This window comes from Schistocerca serialis, unplaced genomic scaffold (assembly GCF_023864345.2).
Source record: "Schistocerca serialis cubense isolate TAMUIC-IGC-003099 unplaced genomic scaffold, iqSchSeri2.2 HiC_scaffold_1261, whole genome shotgun sequence".
Taxonomy (NCBI): Eukaryota; Metazoa; Arthropoda; class Insecta; order Orthoptera; family Acrididae; genus Schistocerca; species Schistocerca serialis.
This window is the reverse complement of record NW_026047471.1, coordinates 2,617,733-2,639,286: the sequence shown is the minus strand read 5'-3', so window position 1 is coordinate 2,639,286 and position 21,554 is coordinate 2,617,733. Positions and strand designations below refer to the sequence as shown.

Below are 21,554 nucleotides of genomic sequence, written 5' to 3'. Positions count from 1 at the left end.
AACTTTTGCAGCTGACAGTTGCATGCTGGTGACTTTATGGTTGGTACAGTGTATCATTTGGTACAGCTGTACATTTGGTACATCTGATAGCAAAAGCATTCCACTTGCAAGTTTTTGGTTGTTGTGTGACAAGGTGTGGTTGGTTATTGATTGCACATAGATGTGTGGGTGTGTGTGCAGTGAATGAGAGCACTTCAGTTTGTTAAATACATGATGTGAGTGTGATTAATTGTATTGATCCTAAAATGTTAGCTTAAATTATGCTGTGAACATAACTCTCTTGTTGAGACTATTCTGCTTGAAATTCATCTTGTTACCTGTTCTATGTCAAAAATCAATTCGTTGCATTATTAGATAAATTGTTTCTGAAAAAAAAAAAAAAAAAAAAAAAAACACTAGCAGCTGCAAATGAACTTTTACAGAGCATAATGTGTAGTTCGTTGTGGTATTATATGGTGACAGTGGTGGTAGTAAACAAATACGCAGTTTTGTGTTATGATCCTAGTTAGGTCCTAGAATGTTTTTATATTCTGTCTTTTGCTACTGAAGTTGTCTCACATATTATTACTCGTTATGTGCCAAGCATTGTAAATTTTTGTCATTGTTAGCTGTGTACGATTGTCCTAAGGTAAGGTTATTTGATGGAAGATACTTTTTATTGGTTGTTTGGAGCCCAGTGTTGGGATCTTTATAGGCTACAGAAATATCTTACTTAAGGAAACTGTATTTCTAATCTGTTGATGTTAAACAAAATAAATTGAGTCCCTCATGTACACAGCTCTCAGTCCAAACGCCACTTCATCTAAATCCTAGGCCACACATGTGACTCACTTTTTTCTTCAATAGCATGTGTCAACACAAGTAATCTGGAAGGCAAGCGTTAAAAATTCCAACCACTGTTAAGGAATGGTTCCTCAAGATATAACGCCAGCAAACAGTCCTGGAACTAGAGTGGAAGAACCTTAGGGAAACTCAGAACAAGCTAGGCCAAAGACATTCTTCAAAATTGGGCAGAGCACTAAGAGCTTTTGTTAGCTGTGCTAATCTAATGAGCATGACTCTCTTTTTTATTACCAGGGTGTCCATAGTAGTGGAAGTTGTAGAAACGTTAGTCAATGTGCAGTCTGGTCATATACTGAAGCATGTTTCTCGTCCTTGCAGCAAGTCTGATGAACGGGTAGCGAAGAACGAAGATTGGTCTGGGCCACCTGCTGCACCACCACCACCACCACCACCAGCAGCAGCAGCAGCAGCAGCAGCAGCAGCAGCAGAGGAGGGTGCTGCAAGAGAGATGTCCATGGACAGCCTGAGCCTTGTCGCTGGTAAGTGGGGCAACTTCTTGTATGCAATTTAGTAGGCGCCGCTACTTCCTGCGCACCTGTACCACACCCTGGAAATGTCACAAACGTTCATGTGAGGCAAGCACTGTATGTACTGTTTGGGCCCAATCCTGTGACCTAGCCTTTGCTTCAATCCGCAGAATTTTGCCAGGGAATGCAAAAATTATGGAACCCGTTTTGAGGAACTTCAGAAGTTTCATCCAAAGTCTATGATCGTATATAGCTATAGGTCTCAGAACTCTAGTTGGCTTCATGGAGCTGTGAAGGTTCGATAGATTCTTACACTTTTCTGTGCCGAATAAGTTCAAATGTGGATGAAACATGTCATTTGACTGTAGCAAACGCTTCTGATGAGATTTCCTCGATACCTCTTTCTGAGTAAAGAAATTGTTTGGCAGATGATAAAATTGTCGCAGGTTCTTTTTTTGCACTCCGGTTTTGACCCAAGCACATAGTGAATTAAATCAGAAACGAGCTTTGGTTAATGCGGTAGCAAAAGTATAGTCAACCGCCCCAAATTAAGTAGCATATGATTTTTGTGTCAACCTTAATGAAGTTCTGCCACTTCAATCATTAGCAAAACGGTATTCACCATTTTCACAAAACTACTGTTTTAAGTTCACTTTTTTTTTTCTCCAGGGAGTAATGATTGATCCATGACTAACCTACAGAAATTCAACAATGCTGAGAGACCTTTGAACTGACTTTGAGCTTTTTAAATGCACTTTTGAAGTTTCTCCTTAGGGCATTTCGCTTCTACATTGACAACATTGAACACCCATTTCGAAACTGGTTCTTAAGACAAAAATTCATTTCCTGCGAGATGTCTACCTTTTTTTCATTCTTTATTTATTTCTTCCCTTATTGTATTTTGATCCCCCCCCCCCCCCTCCAGAAGGGGGGCAGGCTGGCAGCAGCATAATACGCCACTCTGCAGCCTACAGATAAATTTAAAAAACATAATAAGAAGATATAACAGTATAAAGAGGTGATAAAATGGTGACTGTTTAAAACTTGTACATGGCAAAAAAGTTGTGAAGAAAAATAAAAAAACAAAGAGGTCAGTGATGCTGATTAAAAACGCTTAGGAAACAGACAGGCACAATTAAAAAACATGGTGACAGTCTGGTTTCTGTTCGCAACACTTTAAAAAGGGGACGTACAACACTGAACACTCACGGAAAATACTGCAATATAGAGTACAATGGCATATGGGTATGGAGTGGCGGGGGTGGGGGGGTGGGGCAAATAAGGGGGAGGGGGAAGCCAGTAGAGGAAGGGGGCACAGAAAAATGGGGGGGGGGGGGGTGCAGGGCGGGTGCGACAAAGGAGTTGGGAAGACAGTGATGTCTACCATTCCATCAAACTGTAGAATCTTAATGCAGTACTCTTCCACTGTGATATCAACAGTTAGGTCGACAGATAGCTGATAAAGCACATATTTAACAAAATCACTTCCAAACTGACTACAAATTATATTGCCTGAAAATAAATAAATTAATTAATGAAGCACCCAGAAGACTTGGCTGGATATCAAGTGTGACTTTGTATACCTGTACACCATCGATGGTAAGTAAACGATTAGAGTGGCAGTTCTCTGTGACTGGTAGAATGGCCCACCAGAGTGCTCTAGTGTTAGAAATCTTACAGACACAGCTACATACAGGCATTGTATTAAATCCCATGGCGACATGTGAAAATTTGTGTTGGACCAGAACTCGAATCCGGATGCTCCACTTCTCTATAGCAGTTCCTTTAATCACTTAAGGCACCTGAGCACAGCTCCTGCCCTGCCCAAATTCCTACATGCCACACACTACAGATGTAGTGTCCTCTGTCCATTATCTCCCATCACATGAGTCGCACAAGGATTCAGACAAGTAAGTGCATCCCCACAGAAGATATTATTTTGAGGTGTCTGTTCTTTTGGACATGTTAGAAAGAACAGACACCATACATACATACATGCATTACTGTTGTTCATATTTAGTGTTGTTACTAGGCCTGGTAAAATTATAAGAGGCAAAACAGTGTCAACATTAAGTGATGACTGTGAAGGGCACAGAGACTCTGTGAACTGATGTGAAACGGAGTTATAGCGCCTGACAGAGATTCAAAGAGTCCTCATGGCAGGTGTAAGTTTTTGAAACATTCAGATGTGACAGTGGCCCGATGGTGGACTGCAAGGGAATATGAATGTGAGTAAAATGTGTGTGAAATCTTATGGGACTTAACTGCTAAGGTCACCAGTCCCTAAGCTTACACACTACTTAACCTAAATTATCCTAAGGAGAAACACACACACCCATGCCCGAGGGAGGACTCCACCAGGACCAGCTGCACAGTCCATGACTGCAGCACCTTAGACCGCTCGGCTAATCCTGCATGGCAGGGAATATGAGGGCAGGCATACTCATCGTCATGGTTCCAATGAAACACTTATGATTACACCACAAGGGAGATTCTCCTTATTGTGCATGAAACATATTGTAACCCTTAGATATCCTTGTCTGCTATCTGAGAACAATTAATGGACTCCCTCTACATTCTGTGTCATCCTGCAACATTGGTCAGAGACAACCAGCAGCCAGACTAGGGGATTACTACGCCAGGTGTGGGCTGGCATCAACACCACAACACAAAAGGCTGCATTTAGAGTATTGCTGTGTGATTCTTCCAGTGGAGGGAAAAATCGGGTATCACTTCCGGTCGTGGCTGGTATTGACCAAGGTAACTCTGACAGCACAATAGTACGTCACTTACATCCTGCATCTTCATGTGGTGCCTTCTATGAGACAGTACCATGGCGCCATTTTTCAAGAGGACAATGATCATCCACATGCAACATGCGTCCCTATCAGCGCTCTGTGTTATGTTTAGCTATTAGCTCTGTACCCAATAGAATATATGAGACATCAGCTCGTATGCCATCTCCATCCCAGTGAAACGATCCAGGATATCAAGGACCAGTTAGATCAGCTGTGGACCAGCTAGCTTGTGTCAGGACTGGATCAACAGTTTTATGACACAATTCTGTACTGAACCAATACATGCACCCAGACCAGTAATCTGGCAACCCCTTAAAATTAACCCACAAGAGGTGCACTCCTTTGTCTAGAATTGAAATATTTACGATGAAGTTTTAGGATGCTCTTGCTTGCACTGTTTCATGGTTTATTCACGTCGCAGGCAGCTGGGGTACACTGATTCCATCCCGGAGGGGGGACGGGGGTTATGGGGTGGTGGCAGGAAAGTAATCCAGCCATCCCATAAAATTAACGATGCCAGTTCTGTACTAAACACTGCTGACCCTGTGCATGATGCAGAACAAAGCCAGTCTCAAAAGAAGAAGAAGTAATTAATGAATAAAAGTGAAAAATTCATATTCATGAAAAGTCAGTTTTCAAAATGCAAAGATGTAAGGAGAGAAATGTCTTCTGAAATGTTACTGTCACTGTCAATTGATGCTGCAAGAAGCCAATTGCATTTACACATGCAAATACTTTCATTTCCAAATAAGTTCTTGTTAGTTCCCTTTCTATAAATATTCGTCACAGAGGAACTAACACCACTGATAAAATTTACTGTTTCAGATATACTTCCTCCAATGGCCTGAAACAATATTTTTGTTCCTTTTTGCAGATAGGATAAATAGTCATCCTAATTGGCCTAACATGGTTGAGAGGTTAGCGAAATAAGAGATTACCAGGAGCAGTCAAGAGTACGATGAGATCCACAACATGTCATCTGTAATCGAAATAAAATGAAGCATTAAGACACAAACGGATAACATCTTCCTCTATCAGAGGACATCGCTGTAGTGGAGTCCGAGTTGCAATGTTTGACTAAAATAGAGAAATGCCCAGAAAAGGCGGAGGAGACAAAATGAAATTTCATGAGTTGAGAGGATACATGATGCTATTTCAGTGATTAACACACTGAGTCAAAATTACTTCATTTATCAGCAAGATGCTGAAATCCCTCCTGCCTGGATGCATGATCTAAATTGGTTAGAAAGGGTTTCTCCTGAGGCATCCCAACCCACAATGATTGTAATCTCAGTTACGCAGACAGGATATACGTCCATGTGTGGATAGGCATTGTGCTGTTAAAAAAATGCAACATGATACTGTCACATGAGAGATAACGCATGATGGTGCAGCATGTCCATGTCAAACCAGTGTACTATCACAGTTCAGTTAATCTCTACCAGCCATGACCCGAAATGATATCTGATAGCTCCTCTCAATATGAGACCAGGTGCAAACAAATTGTGTCTATCCAAACCAGTGGATGAATGGGACCACTCCCCATGCCGCCACCACACTCGTTGACCATAGTCGTCAGGGTAACGTAGAACAATGATTTATTGCTGAGTGTGTGTGTGTGTGTGTGTGTGTGTGTGTGTGTGTGTGTGTGTGTTCAATTTTAAACCAATGTGACATCTTGACACTGCATTATTTGACCATCCAACCCAATGGACGCCCATTGTGAGGCTACTTTCAGTCCAGTCAGGAGCTGGTAATGCTGTCTCTCATGTGTACGCAGCATATCAATGTCATTTACAGTGAGCACTCAACATTTGAAGCTGTTCACGTTCCTTATATATCCTACCAGTTCTGGTACAACACCAAACATGAACACCACTAACACAGTTTGGTGACTATTCTGTCTTAGAGAATTGCTACACTAATTTTTTAGAAATATGTGGATCCCGAATGAGATTTTCACTCTGAAGAGGAGTGTGCGCTAATATGAAACTTCAAGACTTCGAGTCTTGGTCCGGCATGCAGTTTTAATCTGTCAGGAAGTTTTAAATGCATGGATTGTGTGAACATAGACGCAGTTACATTGTTATCTGACCGTGGTTTCTGGGAGTTTCACTCTTTTTTTACAAGGCAGTGGATATACGACAACTCCACATGTATACTAGGTGAACTATACTGCAAGGTGCTTATGAAGCATTGGCACTTCTAAAATTCAAGCAATAACAATTTAAACCACATGTTTACATAAGTAGGAGAGTGGGCTCACTATATTGCAATACAGAGTGTGAGATGACGTTAACCACATCGTGTTTGCCTACCAGCGACGGAAATACGGAACATGCATACTACTTCATCAGATTCTGTATGTGGGATACAGGAGACCTTCCACCATCCCGCCGCTTCTGCCTGATACCAATGTAATTGCCTTGAACCTATTATTGAGCATCCTCATTGCAGACAATATGGAAATAAGACAGTTATTCCTAAAAAAAATAAACCCACTGTGATGACCTATGCAGTCAGCAACTCTGAAATTAATGTGTGTTTGTTTGTGTGTGTGTGTGTGTGTGTGTGTGTGTGTGTGTGTGTGTGTGTGTGTGTGAGATAGTGTAGTCGAGGGATGAAAATTTTCTGAACTTATGCTGCAAAGATAGAACTGCTTGAATGGTGTGTTGGATGGCTGAATGACTGTCTTAACCAGCATTAAATAAAAGAAAATTTACAGCAATGGATAAAATGCTTACAATCCACTCTCCAAAACACTACAAAATTGCTCCACCACTGCTCAGCATGTAACACAAGAACTAAGCTATTTGCTGTAGATACTCACGCGACATTTGTGTTTTGATCATAATAACATTTTACCTGATGTTTTCTACACTGTAAACTTACAGCTCTCTTGGTGTAAACAGTTGAGATTAAATTTACTGCACAACTAACTAATCAGTTTTGTAAATTTTATTGTGTTCTTACACCAGTTTATATTTCTTACCTTTGTAAACAAGGGTGCATTTTCATGAAAGTTAATCTTTTTCTTTACAGTGCACTCAGGCATGTCAGATATACAGGAATTTGTTTTGCCCCATGTGGAGCCAGCATTCTGCTCGCTAGAGGTTGAGCATGAGAAGTAGACTGGTTAGTATACAATCAACACTGCTGTGATATTGCGTTCATAAACTTGTTTATATTGTTTTAGCTCTGTCAATTTGGGTACATTTTGATAAACTTTATCCCTTTTGTTCACAGTCTTCTCAAGCATGGTAGCCAGGAGTGTGCCAATTTTGGCCCCAAGGAACACCTGTTCTGCACACTCCACAATACGGCCCTCAGGGCCAGCACTACTCAGACCTGTAGGCTGGGAAGAAGCTGGATTTAGTCCAGAGCAGAAAGAATTCCGCTCACCACACGAAACGCCATTCAGACTAGAGCACAATAAGTAGGATGGTGAGTATATGATCCAGTCTGCTTGATATTTTGTACACACACTTGTTTATATTTTTTACCCCTATCGATATGGGTACATCTTGACAACATGTAACCTTTTTGCTCACAGTCTACGCATTCCTGCTGGACAGAAGAGTGACTATACTGGCCCAGAGCAGCAAGTGTTGTGCTGTCTAAACAAAATACCCTTCAGGACCAAGCACTGGTCAGGGCTGTTGGCCGTAAAGGATCTGATTATAGCGTGGAGCAGCAAGAATTCTGCTCGCCATGCAAAACGGCCTTCGAACTCGACCAAAGGAGCTAAAATGGTGAGTACACAATCCAGTGTCCTGTGATAATGTCTTCTTACACTGGTTTATATTTTTCACATTGATCAACTGGGGTTTATTTTAATGAAACATAGTTCTTTTGTTCACAGTTACTCAGGCCTGCTTGCTGGCAGTGTGGTGATTTTGGCCCAAAGCAGAAACTGTTCTGAACACTTGACAAAACGGCATTCAGAGCCAACCACTACTCAGATCTATTGTCCGTGAAGAAGCTGATTTCAGCCCACAGCAGGAAGCATTCCGGTCACCAGGCAAGATGGTGTTCAGACTCGACAACAGGAAGTAGAATGGTGAGTACATGATCCAGTCTGCTTGATATTTTGTTCACACACTTGTTTATATTTTTTACCTCTAACGATTTGGGTACATTTTGATAAAAAGTAACCGTTTTTGTTCACAGCCTACTCAAAGCTGCTGGCTGGAGGGCGACTATATTGGTCCAGGGCAGCAGGTATTCTGCTCGCTAACAAAACAGCCTTCACAGCCAAGTACTACTCAGGCCTGGTGACTAGAAAGGAGCTGAATTTGGCGCAGAGTAGCAACCATTCTGCTAACTAGATAAAACAGTCTTCAAACTCGAGCGCAAGAGATGGGACTGTGAGTACATGTTTCAGTCCGTTGTGATACTGTGTTCTTATATTCTTTTGCAATTTTACCATGATCTATAAATATACACTTTGATGAAATGTAACCAGTTTCTTCACTGTCTAATCAGGTCTACTTGGCGGTGAGGAGCATTTTGGTCCAGAACAGCAACTACCCTTCTAGCTAGACAAATTGGCCTTCGGTGTCTAGTACTACTCAGAAATGTTGGCCAGGAAGGAGCTAATTTTACCTTGGAGAAATCAGCATTCCGCACACCATGCAGAACAGCCTTCAGCCTCGAGAACAAGGAGAATGGTGAGTATATGTTCCAATCTACTACTTTTTTGTGATCTTACACTTGGTTATTTATTTACCTTCATCGACAACAGTGCAGTTTGATGAAACTTAATGCTTTCATTCACAGTGTACTTACACGTGTTGGGTGGGAAAGACTTTTTGTTGACTCAAGAGCACACACAGATTAGTGTCAAACGTCTTCCCAACTATGTTGGACTATTCTTATTTCCTCCCATATCACCATTCTACATTTCTAACACTAACATGCGATCACACATCTTAGTAAGCACCTGCAGACCATTCCGTTTTTTGTTTCTCATTGCTTAACTTTTCAGTTCGGGCTAAAACTACAGAGTTGCTCATTCACAAATTTGGTCCGTTTTTCACCACAGTTAGCGATGTTACAGATAGAAATATTTCATTACAACCTTTTCTCTCTCAGATTGTCACTTTGTGAAAGCCACACTAATAGACACAAACCATTATTTACCGGTAACTTCCGACTGTTGTTTGTGTTAGCTACCTGTGTTCTACTGATCAACAACATTCATTGAAATTTCAACTTAAACTGTAACATAGTTGACCTTCTCTCGGTTATTTTGTGAACATAGTTTATCAATTTGATGTTAATACAAATAAATACATTGGACTGCACTGAGAGAAAGAACCAAGGCAATACACAGCACGATAACGTAATTCGGAACAACTTGCATGTGACGGTAATCGACGATCTAACAGGAGTGCAGGATTTCATTTTGTCGTAGAACTACGTTGAGTGACTGCATGCCTTAAGTCCAGCCACACAATCCCTACCTATGATGCAGTTCTTTTTATGCTGCACTCCGGTCTGCACACATCACTGAATCTTGGATGACTACAATAACACTTGGAAAAGGGTCAGTGCACCAACAGAGAAAGAACAAACTATCTGGTAAAATCAACTATTTTGTCGAGGCCCCTTACTTGCCAATGAAGTTGACGGTAAGAATGCAAAACATTTGTGCAAAATTGACAACAGTACTTACCTGAGTTCAGGGAGTTTGGGAGACAAACTAATGTGGATACAAAACAATCCCGTTGTGTCATATTTATTTACTCATAGATAACCTTAAAATCTCTTTGATGTTGTGCCATGTAGCTCTTAGGAAAGTTTTGGACTTTGCCTTCAATAAAATCACACGATTTCTTCAGAACAAAAATCACACCAACAACCTAGACTCAACCACACAGCGATCTTCAACATCTTGTTACAACAATGAGCCAGTATACCAATGAAGCCCTCAACCCACTGACCGACAGTTGGTTGAGTCACGATGTATGACCTCCCATATGCTTTGTTCACTTAAACTACCTCCATCTAAGTCTGTAGATATTGCCACCAGGAAAAATAAATACTGAAACGGCAACTAAAAAGATTGCCTATGTGATTGTATCTATTTAGTCTTATTTAATATGAAATGAACAAATAGAAAGCATATGATGTAACCATGGCGGATTACAGTCCCAAGTAGGTCCGACATCAGCCAGGCCCCAAGACTTTTCTTCCATTCAATGGCCTGTCTGTCTTACCTAGAACTTTTGAGGCTGCTGTGACATCAGGCAAGCCACTTTATCAATTATTTGTCTATCAAAACTGCAGTGTCCTATATTGGTTTCTCCAGTGGATACTCTTTAGCAGCACTCTCTGAAAAATTTTCACTTCATTTTTATTGCCTTAAAATGCTTTTTTCGGAAGTAGTATTTTTTTTCCTTGGTCGTCCATTCCTTGGACTCGTCCGTTCGCTGATTTCCAAGGGATATCTGCCCTCAAAAATTCAATCTTACGAATTGTTTGTGCCTTAGTGAAACCTTATGTCAGCTCTCCAAAACTTTCTGCAACTATGTTCTCCTGCCTGCCCTAATGACATGGTGCCCTTGTCCCCCCTTCCCCCGCCCTCTCGTCCCTATGCAACAATGGTAGCTTCCTCCCTTCAGGTGGTCCTACAAATTCTAATTTCAGTGCTTAGTTGCAACTGATATATCTTGAGATCTAACACTCAAATCACAAAGCATGTTTTCACAAGGCCCTCTCTAATCAAATTGTATGTACATCATCCTGTGATTGCATATACTAATCACTCTCCTTCATTATTTTAATTTATCTACAGATTAGCTATGAGTGTGCTGAGCATGCAAGAATCTACCTCTGCCATGTCTCAACCTTCTCATATTGTTTTTGAAACATTCATGAGCACTGAATATCGGTACATGATAAACTTCACTTTCTTTATTTCTACGTCATGCAGGTATATTTCATTTTCTCACATTTTCTCCTGCCCCCAACTGGTCACAGTATTCAATTCTGGCCTTTTCATGTCCTTTGCAAGTCTTACCAGTTTTTAGAACTTCCCCCCCCCCCCCCCCCCCCCCCCCCCCCCCCCCCCCCCCCCCCAACTTTTAACACTATATATTTTAAAGAAAACATGCACTGATAGTTACATCATTTTATTTGTCATGAGGATACATATATAAAATTTTTAAGTTAATTCTAATACAACAAATTTCAGTAAGAGTATCTCTTTATGCTATGTATGTAGTGTTATCACAGTTACTTTGTCATACCACTTAACACTTCACATCTAACTTCACCACACAGTTTCACTTGCTAGTGCTGGTGTGTTAACCTATAAGATATGAGGTAAGTGATTATGATCCTCCACCTTGAGATCTAACCCTAGGCATGGGACAAAAGAGAGTATTGCTGTCCACCATGTCTCCCATGACACCTTCTTCCTCATCAACGCCATGGTCCACTCCAATCCCTACTCCAGAGCCATCTTTCTCTAATGTGAGATAGGTTCATAAATCTCAGAATAAAAGCCTCACAATAACACCTGAAGGCCACCATTTTCCACACCATGTAACAAAGTTTGTATTCTAACTACACACAGATTAATTTGTTACACTACTTTTTCCAAATATTTTCAGAATAATTTTAGTCATGACTTCAGTGATGGAAGCTTACCATTATTACTCATTATGATTTACTCTGTCCAAGGAATACCACTCATGACTCCATAGACTTTTCCCTGTCCATTATTGTACTTTTTTGGTTTTCATACACTGAAAATCATACTTTCTTGATTGCATTTGCTACATTTACTAAATCATTGTACCTTTTTATATTTATACTTCTAAGTCCACCTATTCTGGTGCTCCACACTGCTCAGTCTCTTATTTCCTTAGCCAAATACATAAAATATGCAGATCACACACCTGTTTGTGACACGAATCACTAATCTTCTTAACATCAGATTCTTGCCCTTGTGTATATTACACATTCCGCACTGTTACTTTAGTTCCAAGTTACATTTCTATTAGATTTATTCCTCTTGTAACCTATTTAACTTAAAACATAAAAACACTGTTCATACTTGTATATCACAGAGCGTTACTTCCAATATCATGGTTTACCCAGAATTTTGTCTTGTTTTCACTTCATGTCCCCCTTGTTATTTTCTCTGTATTTCAAAACCCTATTCACACTGTTCTACTTTCGGGATTTTACGTTTATCATGATATCTTCATGACATCCTGTATCCAACCATTGACTTACTTCACATATTCTCTTGCATTTCAATAACTTCCTCACTTCTCAGTTGTCTATATGTACATACTGAAGACTACCAACAATAGATTAAACAAAAGGGGAAGAGAATAGAACAAGGAAAGAATGCATTGTTCTACCCGGCTCAAGTACGCACAGTCGCCTCGCTGTGAAGTTTCCCATAGAGCAGGAACCCTCGTACCCTTTTTAATGTGCCTCATCTACCATCCCTTCATCAACTTTCCATGCATCTGTTTCTGGTCCTCCTTCCAGAGGATAACTCTTACATCCTTTTTCTGCTTCCCTTTGAACTCTAAAACGATATAAACTTATATTTCATATTTCTTTTTCGTTAGAACCTTTGGTCCTACTTGGAAGTTCAAAATTGCCCAGAAATGGCTCCTTTTGCTACAAAAATTGTGTTACTACTGCCTTTTCCTAACTAAACTCTGCGTGGACAGGCACCATGAAGTTCTAGCGGTACCGACTGGGCGCCATGTCATCCTCAGCCCACAGGCGTCAATGGGGATGTGGAGGGGCATGTGGTCAGAACATCACACCACTGACCGTTGGTCAGTTTACATGACTGGAACTGCCACCTCCATCGAGTAGCTCCTCAGTTTACCTCACAAGGGCTGAGTACAGCCCACTTACCAACAGCGCTCGGTAGACCGAATGGTCACCCATTCAAGTCATAGCCCTGTCTGACAGCGTTTAACTTCGCTGATCTGATGACTGCCTTTTACTGCATGCTGAGATTTTGTTAGAAAACGAATATTTGCATACTTGGAAATACACATGGTTTATTAGGTACCGGTTCAACACAAAGCACATACAACAACAACAACATACAGAGAAACCACACACATGTGCGTATTACCAACCACTGAACATGAAATACTGACTTTAGTTATTTAGTTATTAAAGAACACCAAAGATGTGAAACACATTAACGATCTTCCTTATTTAATAACTTGGAAAGTCTAATCTTATTACATAAATACTGATATCTAATGTAAAACAGTGGCTTTTTTAGTATATCAGCATGTTGTTCTACAGTGTCTACTTTTGCAACTGTGATTTCATAAGCGTTGACTAGTTCACAGACAAAAAAATGCCTTATATGAATATGCTTCATTCTTCAGTGAAACTCAGGTTTCTGGGGAAGCCAGATAGCAGTTTTGTTGTCAGCCTGCAGAAGTGGTGTTGCCTCCAATTGGTCCATTTCTGTCAGAAGCTTCTTGATCCAGACAATTTCCCAAGCAGCGTCACTGGCAGCCACAACCTCAGCTTCAGTTGTGGCTATGGCAACAGAAGATTGCCTTTTGACTAATCCAGGAAATAGGTGCCCCAAAGTACAGACAAAGGACACCATATGTTGAGAGCCCAGAGCCAAGATCACCTCCAATGTGGTCAGCATCACTAGAACACTCTAAAACCTGCTTCTTAGAATTGTTTTTATATAAAAGTCCATAATTTGTTGTGCCTCTCAAGTATCGTAAGATTCTTTTAACTTTCACTACATCACAATCTGTTGATTTCATGATACAACACTGACAGCATATGCAATGTCAGGGCGTCTCCCACACATCAGAAACATCAGTGCTCCAACAGCTTGGCTGTATGGAAAATCAGAGTTGCGAGGACTTTCTTCTGTATCATTGTCATTTATAATGGGTGTAGTTACAGCCTTGCAGTTCTTCATGTTGAAACGCTCTGGTATTTTCCTGTGTAATGAGTCTGACTTACACATACAGTTCCACGTTCTTGTTGGTCAATTTCCAGACCTAAGAAAAATGATGCAGGCACTGAAGTAATTTTAAACTCTTCTCTTAAATCACTGACAATGTCTTCAAGTTCCTGTTCACTGTGAGCTGCGATCAGACCATCATCAACATAAAGCACAAGGAATATTTTCTTACAGCCTTACTGTCTCACGAAAAGACAAGGATCAGCTTCACTCCTCAGAAAGCCCAATTTAGTGAGATGATTACTGAACTTCTCATTCCAGCAATGTGGAGCCTGTTTCAGTCCATATAGACTTTTCTTCAAGTGACATGCTCTCCCAGACCCATCGTCACATCCTTGAGGTTGTTGCATATAAATTGTTTCTTTTAAATCACCATAAAGAAAAGCCGTTGAAACATCAGTTTGTAAAAGTTTCATGCTCTCACTTGCAGCAACACTTAGTAGTGCTAAAATGGTAGACACTCTAGCTACAGAACTGAAAGTCTGGCCATAGTCAGCTCCTTTCTGCTGCGAATAACCCTTAATCACCAATCTTGCCTTGAATTTATTGACTGGGCCTTCAGCATTTGTTTTGACTTTATACACCCGTCTATTAGGAATGGACCTCTTTGGATATGGTAGGTCAACCACAACCCACATTCTATTTTCTTGAAGAGCTTTTATTTCAGAATCCATAGCTTCCTTCTAGAAATCGTGTTGAACAAACTTCATGGCATCGCTGTCTGTTTCTGGTTCTTGGAAAGATAGTGAGAGGTTCATTACATAATCATTAAATTTTTGTGGACGTCTGAGGGTTAACCAATCACGCAGACATGGTAAAGCTTCTCCACTTGTGACTTCCTGATCTTCCTCCTAAGCGTCTTCATCTACATCCAAGGAACTGCCATCCTCTTCACTCTCACTATCAATACCATTGGTCTTCAGTCTGAGGTGCTGGATCCTGATGATTGAAAACACTCACTGGAAGAGTTGAACTTTTCTCACTCTTCAGTGGCCTCTCCTCGAAGATGACATCTCGTGACCTAATGAGTTTGCACACCTCTCCACAATAAATTCTGTAACCCTCATTGTGATCATATCCAATGAGGACACCTTTCAGTGGTTTTCGGTCCATCTTCCTTCTCTGTTGTTTTGGAACATGAGCATAGCAAGTGGAGCCTATCACCTGCGGATGTTTCAGTCTTGGCTTCTTTCCATACCACAATTCATATGGAGATGTTCCTGGAATACTGGAAGGCCCTGTTCAGATAGAATGTAGGTTGTGGTGTTCACCATCTCTGCCCAAAGTTCCTGTGGAGTGTTTGCATGTGCATGCATTATGGCTCTGGCAGTTTCCACAACTGTGCAGTTCTCTCCTTCACTGCACCCATTTTGTTCTGGAGTGTAAGGCATTGTGAGGCGTTGAATTACACCCTCTTTGTGAAGAATCTCTTTTGCTTGTTTGTTGTCAAATTCTTTCCCATTATCACTCAGAAGTTCCTTGATGGTATGTCCAGCAGCTTTTGCTTCAGCTATGAACTGCCTTAACTTTTCTGCAACTCCAGACTTTTCTTGTATGAAATGTGTTGCTCTAAACTTTGTATAATCATCTTTGAAAAGAATAAAATACCAGTGCCCTGACACAGAAGGTACGTGAAACGGAACACATACATCAGCGTGAATAAGCTCACCTAGTTCTGCTGTCCTCTTTCTGTTGCCAAATGGTAAACGATGAGCCTTGCCATAAATACAGCCTTCACAAAGTTCACTGTCCATTTCCACCTCAATATTTAATTCGCTACAAAGTACAGACTTCACATCGCGCTTGTATGGTTTCCAAATCTTTCGTGATAAAGCTGCAACGTATTGTCTCTGCTAGTGGTGTTAACTTCGCTGAGGGAGCTAGGTTTCACATTTCTTACAGCAAGTTTAAAAAGGCCTACAAAGCAATCACTGTCACCTACCAATCTAGTGACATTATCAATCTTAAGATGACAAAATTCTGCGCTTGATGTGAATTTACTTTCTGGATGTTTATCCTGTGCTGCAAGAACAGAGAATAAATTCTTGTGAATCTGGGGTACATACCATACATCTGTCAAGGTAATTCTGTTCCATTTTCCTCCAACTGCTGCTTCAGAGTCTACTGAGCCTTTTCCAATTGCTTCAATTATGTCCCCATTAGCTGTAGTAACTGAGTGTTTTGTTAGAAAAGGCTGAAATGTTTTGAAACAATTCCTGTCATTTGTAATATGACTTGTTGCACCATTGTCTGTATACCAGTCCTCATTTCTACATTCAGAGTTCATCACAGAAGATGTCACAGAAAGAAGTAGTATATTTGTATCTGTTGTAGCTGGTTTTGGAGGTTTGCCATCTGCTGCCCACTTTCTGCACACTTTAATTGTATGGTTCGGTTTCTTGCAGTAATTACATATTAATTTCTTATACTTCTTTTTCTCCATTGGATTTACTTGCTGAATGACAGCCTTGATGAGTCTGTAGTGAGGGCTTCTTGTTTACTAAAATCACCCTCCATTGTACTCAGAGCTTTTTCATGTGCACACAATTGATTTGTTAAATTATCAATTGTTCTGTCATCTCTAGATGTTAGCGTCCAACTAGATTTAAACGAAAAATAGTCTTCTGGTAGTGTATCTAATATTTTACAAATCAAAAACAAATCAGGCATTTCTGAATTATTTACGATATCTTTAGTAATTTCCTGTTTCAATTAACTCCACAAATTTTTCAGTTTGGAAATGTGTGTCACAATATCATCTTCAGGAGCCTTTTTGTAACTAAAGAACTGCAAACAAAGGTTGTACATTTTGTCCTCAGAAACACCTTCAAATATTTTGTGTAATTCTGTCCACACTTCACATGCTGTATTTAGACGCATTATGTTCTGCAAAGTTTTTTCCGACATATTTGTAGTCAAAACAAGTAGAGCATTGCTGTCTGCTTTGTTAAAAGTTTCTAAAGCACTTTTGTAGATCGCTCTTTGTTCAACCGTAGCACTTTCTGAAATAATACTAGGTTTCACTAAACTGCCTTCCACAAGATCAAGTGCACCAGGAATTCCTTGTAGACAAATACTTATTTTGTATTTCCAAGTGCTCCAATTTGTTTTGCCTTCCACAACTCCGATGTTGATAATTCTCATTGAATCCATCATTGGTTGCGTGGAATTAACAACTTCAAAGACGTCTTCTTGGAGATAACCTTACAAACCTTTCACACAGAGCTACGTTATTATTTTCGTACAAGTGTCCTTTTAACATGCACCTGGGCCCATAACCTGCTGAGATTTTGTTAGAAAATGAATATTTTCCTATTTGGAAATACACATGGAGGTACCGGTTGAACACAAAGCACATACAACAACAACAACAATATACAGAAAAACCACACACAGGTGTGTATTACCAACCACTGAACATAAAATACTGACTTTAATTATTTAGTTGTTAAAGAGCACCAAAGATGTAAAATACATTAACACTGCACGTACATTATTATACAACACCACTCGAAATTTACATCACAACAATTCATATTAAAAAATCAATACCTGTGATCATGTTGACACTGAGTTTCTGAATTCTCTAATGTGTGTAATTCTGTGACCACAACTTTGAACTGCAAGAGTAGTTTGACTTCATGTTGGATCGTTTTTGGACACCATCCCTGTAGCATCATAAATTTTAACGTTACAGATCAGCAGTAGTACTTTGTCCATTTTGCTGGGTGAAGTCACTGAAATCTGTGAACAGCTGTCAACCAATACCTCACTTTCTAAGCCACCTACTGCTACTCTTACAATTGGATTGACATCAGCTGAAATGGGCACCAACTCTCCTCCACAAAACAACTCTTTTATTTGGCTTTTTTTTACCAAACTCAGTCACAGGCATCGAATTTCTATCTTTGCTCTTCCTATTCACCATTGAGCCTGGGAGTCGAAAATCACACTGCATGAGCACTGTCCAACCTAGATGGCAGTTCATATTTGGAATCTCCATCAAATACGAATTTATAAATCATACGAATTTATAAATCATATTACTTCCGTCCGGAGGCACTCTTGCGTTTTGTAATGAACATGCTTGTTTGAATTCTCTCACTTGCAGTTCAGAAGTGCTTGCTTCCTTGCAGTCTTTTATATACTGTTCTGCAGCCTGAAGTTCCCAGACTTGCCACATCAATGAATTTTTACTTCTTATTGTTCCAGTTCCAGTCAATTGCTTTTTGTCAAACTGTCACACCATCCCTATAGTACCAGCAGTGTTTAATTCGTCACTTGTGTCATAATAATAACTGGTGTGTAAGTCCGGTGGCTCTTCACACACACACACTCGGTGGTGCAGGAATGTCTCCCCCACTCATCAGTGTCTCCATTCCTACCAAGTTCACTAGAACTTCCTATCAACTGCCCAACCAAGCTATTCAGCAATCTTGTTCCCTCACTGAGTGCACCTCCTTGCCACCAAGGTAATCTGTGGCAGCTGCTATCCACACTCTATTTATGTTCTTCACTATTACTTAAAACTGGTCATCACAATGATTGATGTTCTGTTGCCTGTCGTGCACATCATCATAAGGGGCACCAGTCTTCCACCTTCCCGCATTTGCTGTGGTATATTTTGCACTATACTGTAAGGGCCATGAGAATATTAGACTCTTTCGAGAAAACGTTCATAATTCTCATAATTGTCATGGAGTGGTGCTACAAGATCTCACCAAACACAGTATGGTAACAAAAGTTTTATACCCTCAGCAACAACTGTACAGCCACCCCCACATCAGTGCTTACAGAATGACTTCATTGTGCCCTGACCAGGTTGATACTAGTCTTCGGTCCAGAAATCTATGAGCAGTTCTTGCTGAATTGCTGTAGACCAATATTCTTTCAAAAATTGGAGCTTGATAACTTGTAAATGATTCACCTGTCTAAAGACATCATCTTTGAACTGCTCTGCTGTAAAAGAAGCAGACAGTGAATGAGTTGTAGAAAAGGTAGTAAGAGCAACTTGACTTTCTGCAAGTTGTATCCCAGGCTGTATCCTCAAAGTCTTATGTGGATGGCCTTAGCAGCAGCTGGTTCCATGGCTAAATAAAGATGAGGACAGCAACCAGGCAACAGTCGGTTACCACTTCACAGGGGGCTAGTAGCACTTGTCCAGAAACACATGGAAGTATGACTTCTTGACATGGCTGGAAGTACGAGAAGGTTGTACTGAAAGATGTTAGGCGATTAGCCAGTTTCATCCATAACTAGTTTCACACTCTTGGGTATTATGGTGCAACTTAATGGTATAAACAGTAACAAACATTATGAGCACATTGAAACAAACAAAAATTAACAAAATATAGGCACTAGTAACTTCACTAGGCAAAAATTACATCATATCATTACCTTTGTCAAAGTATCATTAACCACTAAGCCACATGGCAAGACTAAAATGTGAGTAAGTCCCTCATATAACTATGAAACGTAGAAACTGTAGCTTATATGTTTGAAATCTGTGGTAACAGCTAAAGAGGCGAAACTTCTAAAACGTAATAATTGTTTCCAGTTTAAAATTTGTTTCAGACTTGGAAACTGACTCCTTTTTATGAACTTTCCCTTGTGATATGCACCTCCATCTTCTCATTATGTGTAAGATCTATGTGTTTTGGCATACAACTTGAAATTTGAGATTTCTCTCGTGTGGCATAGGCACCAGCACTTAAATCAGCATCATTGTTGTCCACAGGTGTGCTCGGTTGTCTTGGACAGGCCTAATGTCCCCTGTGACAGGTCAGCCAGCAGTGAGAAAGTCATTAGTATTGGGGTGGACACCCACCTTCCAGGCAACGGGGACAGCTCATCACCGCCGAGGATTTTTTTCCTATTGTGGTGGGCATCCGCCTACTATAAGTGCAGCCAACACACTAGCAGCACCAGGTGCCAACGTCATGGACACTGACAAGACACCACCTGTTGGATGGAGACGCTGTGGCTCTGCTGCTACCACAACAGAAGCGTTACGTCATTGTGAGGCTAAAATCAGTACAGTCAGTAATGTTTGCCTGGCATTTAAAACTGATTTTTGTTTACAATAAACAAATTATTTGAGCAACATGAGAATACTCATTGAGTGTAACTATTGTTTTTTAATAGTTCTCATAAAAAACCTTCACTGGGATCAGTGTAGGGCATCTGTTTTACCTTTGTACTAGAGCGTTATTTACACAGTGGTACATGCATTGGCCTATTCTCTTTCATTCAGCATCTTGTTTCATCAGAAATCTGTCAGCATTGTTGAACGCATTCACTGCCAACTACTAAGCCTATCTGTAGCAATGTATGTTATGTGTCACCAACCTTGCAATTTCTTCATGGCAGAACTCTCAATAGAGATCAGGTTTCCAGAGCTTCATATTTCCGAAGCTATCTTCAGAGAATAACAGTCCCAGATCGAGAGATTATGCCTGAGAAAACAAACTTATAATAGAGAAGAATTTATCTGTGGTTGTCACAGACACAGCTACAAACTAATAATCCTGACTTTTTTCCCATGGAAATCTTAACACTTAAACATCTCTCATGACATACTCTGCCTGAGAAATGGCCACACCAATTTAGTTACTGCAATATGTTCATTCATTTCATGACAGATATTTCTCATGAAAAGTCATAATAAAAAGGAAATAATTTCATGCTTGGCAGAGCTAGTGCACCAGCATACATCATTGGTTCAGGAAATGACGTGTTGCAGTCACCTGAATGGACATCTATCCCTATCAGCCGACTTCCATGATTGGTGGCTGGAGTCTGGTGTGACAAAGTAAACTCTAGAGCACAGTGTTTTGAGCTGGACCACAGCCAACAGCTCTTTTGCACAACATTTTTGGATCTTTTTCTGTTACTAAAAGTCAGAAAGTGAAATACATCATTTTTACTCTTCCATTGCAGCAAATTGATACTTTCAGCTTACAGGGGAATGTAAATACATGTCAGGTATTGCACATCACATAGTAAATATCCACTGCTGTACCAGAACACTATTTCTGGGAAGTTGAATCTTCCCCAATGTGGCAAGAGGTAGTAATAGGTAATGCATCCAGGAACATTGTTGAACATGATTGTTTTTGTGGTGCAGGTGTTAATGGTGGGCAAACACATAATGTTACTTGATCGAACTGACCTCCACGCCCACCTGTCAATGTTATTGCGACACTGTACTTGTTTCCCTCGTTTGCCTTTCTGGAGGTGCATTTGGCACTGGCTTCGGTTTCATTCATATATATTATTTCTCAAGTCAACATCCCTCTTCTTCAAGACATTCTTATTGTACAGAGATGAATGAGGCATCATTAGAAAATCTTGAGCTATCATAGGCAAAAGGGCATCATGGATGCCCAGCATCATACCTGTATTTTGTGAAGCTAACCTCTTACTCAGGAACAAGAGACTCGGTTTTCATATTTTCTT

General features: G+C 40.3%; 1 protein-coding gene and 1 long non-coding RNA gene across 7 annotated transcripts in view; both read left to right on the top strand.

The window, feature by feature from the left end:
* Positions 1 to 21,554, top strand: part of LOC126438132 (uncharacterized) — a 1,198,954-nt gene that overhangs the window by 159,355 nt on the left and 1,018,045 nt on the right. The gene's annotated exons all lie outside the window — the stretch shown is intronic.
* On the top strand, positions 1,062 to 20,207 carry LOC126438135 (uncharacterized). Its single transcript, XR_007581014.1, has 8 exons — positions 1,062 to 1,322; positions 7,151 to 7,243; positions 7,355 to 7,552; positions 7,662 to 7,860; positions 7,971 to 8,168; positions 8,279 to 8,475; positions 8,594 to 8,778; positions 19,834 to 20,207. It is a non-coding gene; the product is annotated as an uncharacterized LOC126438135 (long non-coding RNA).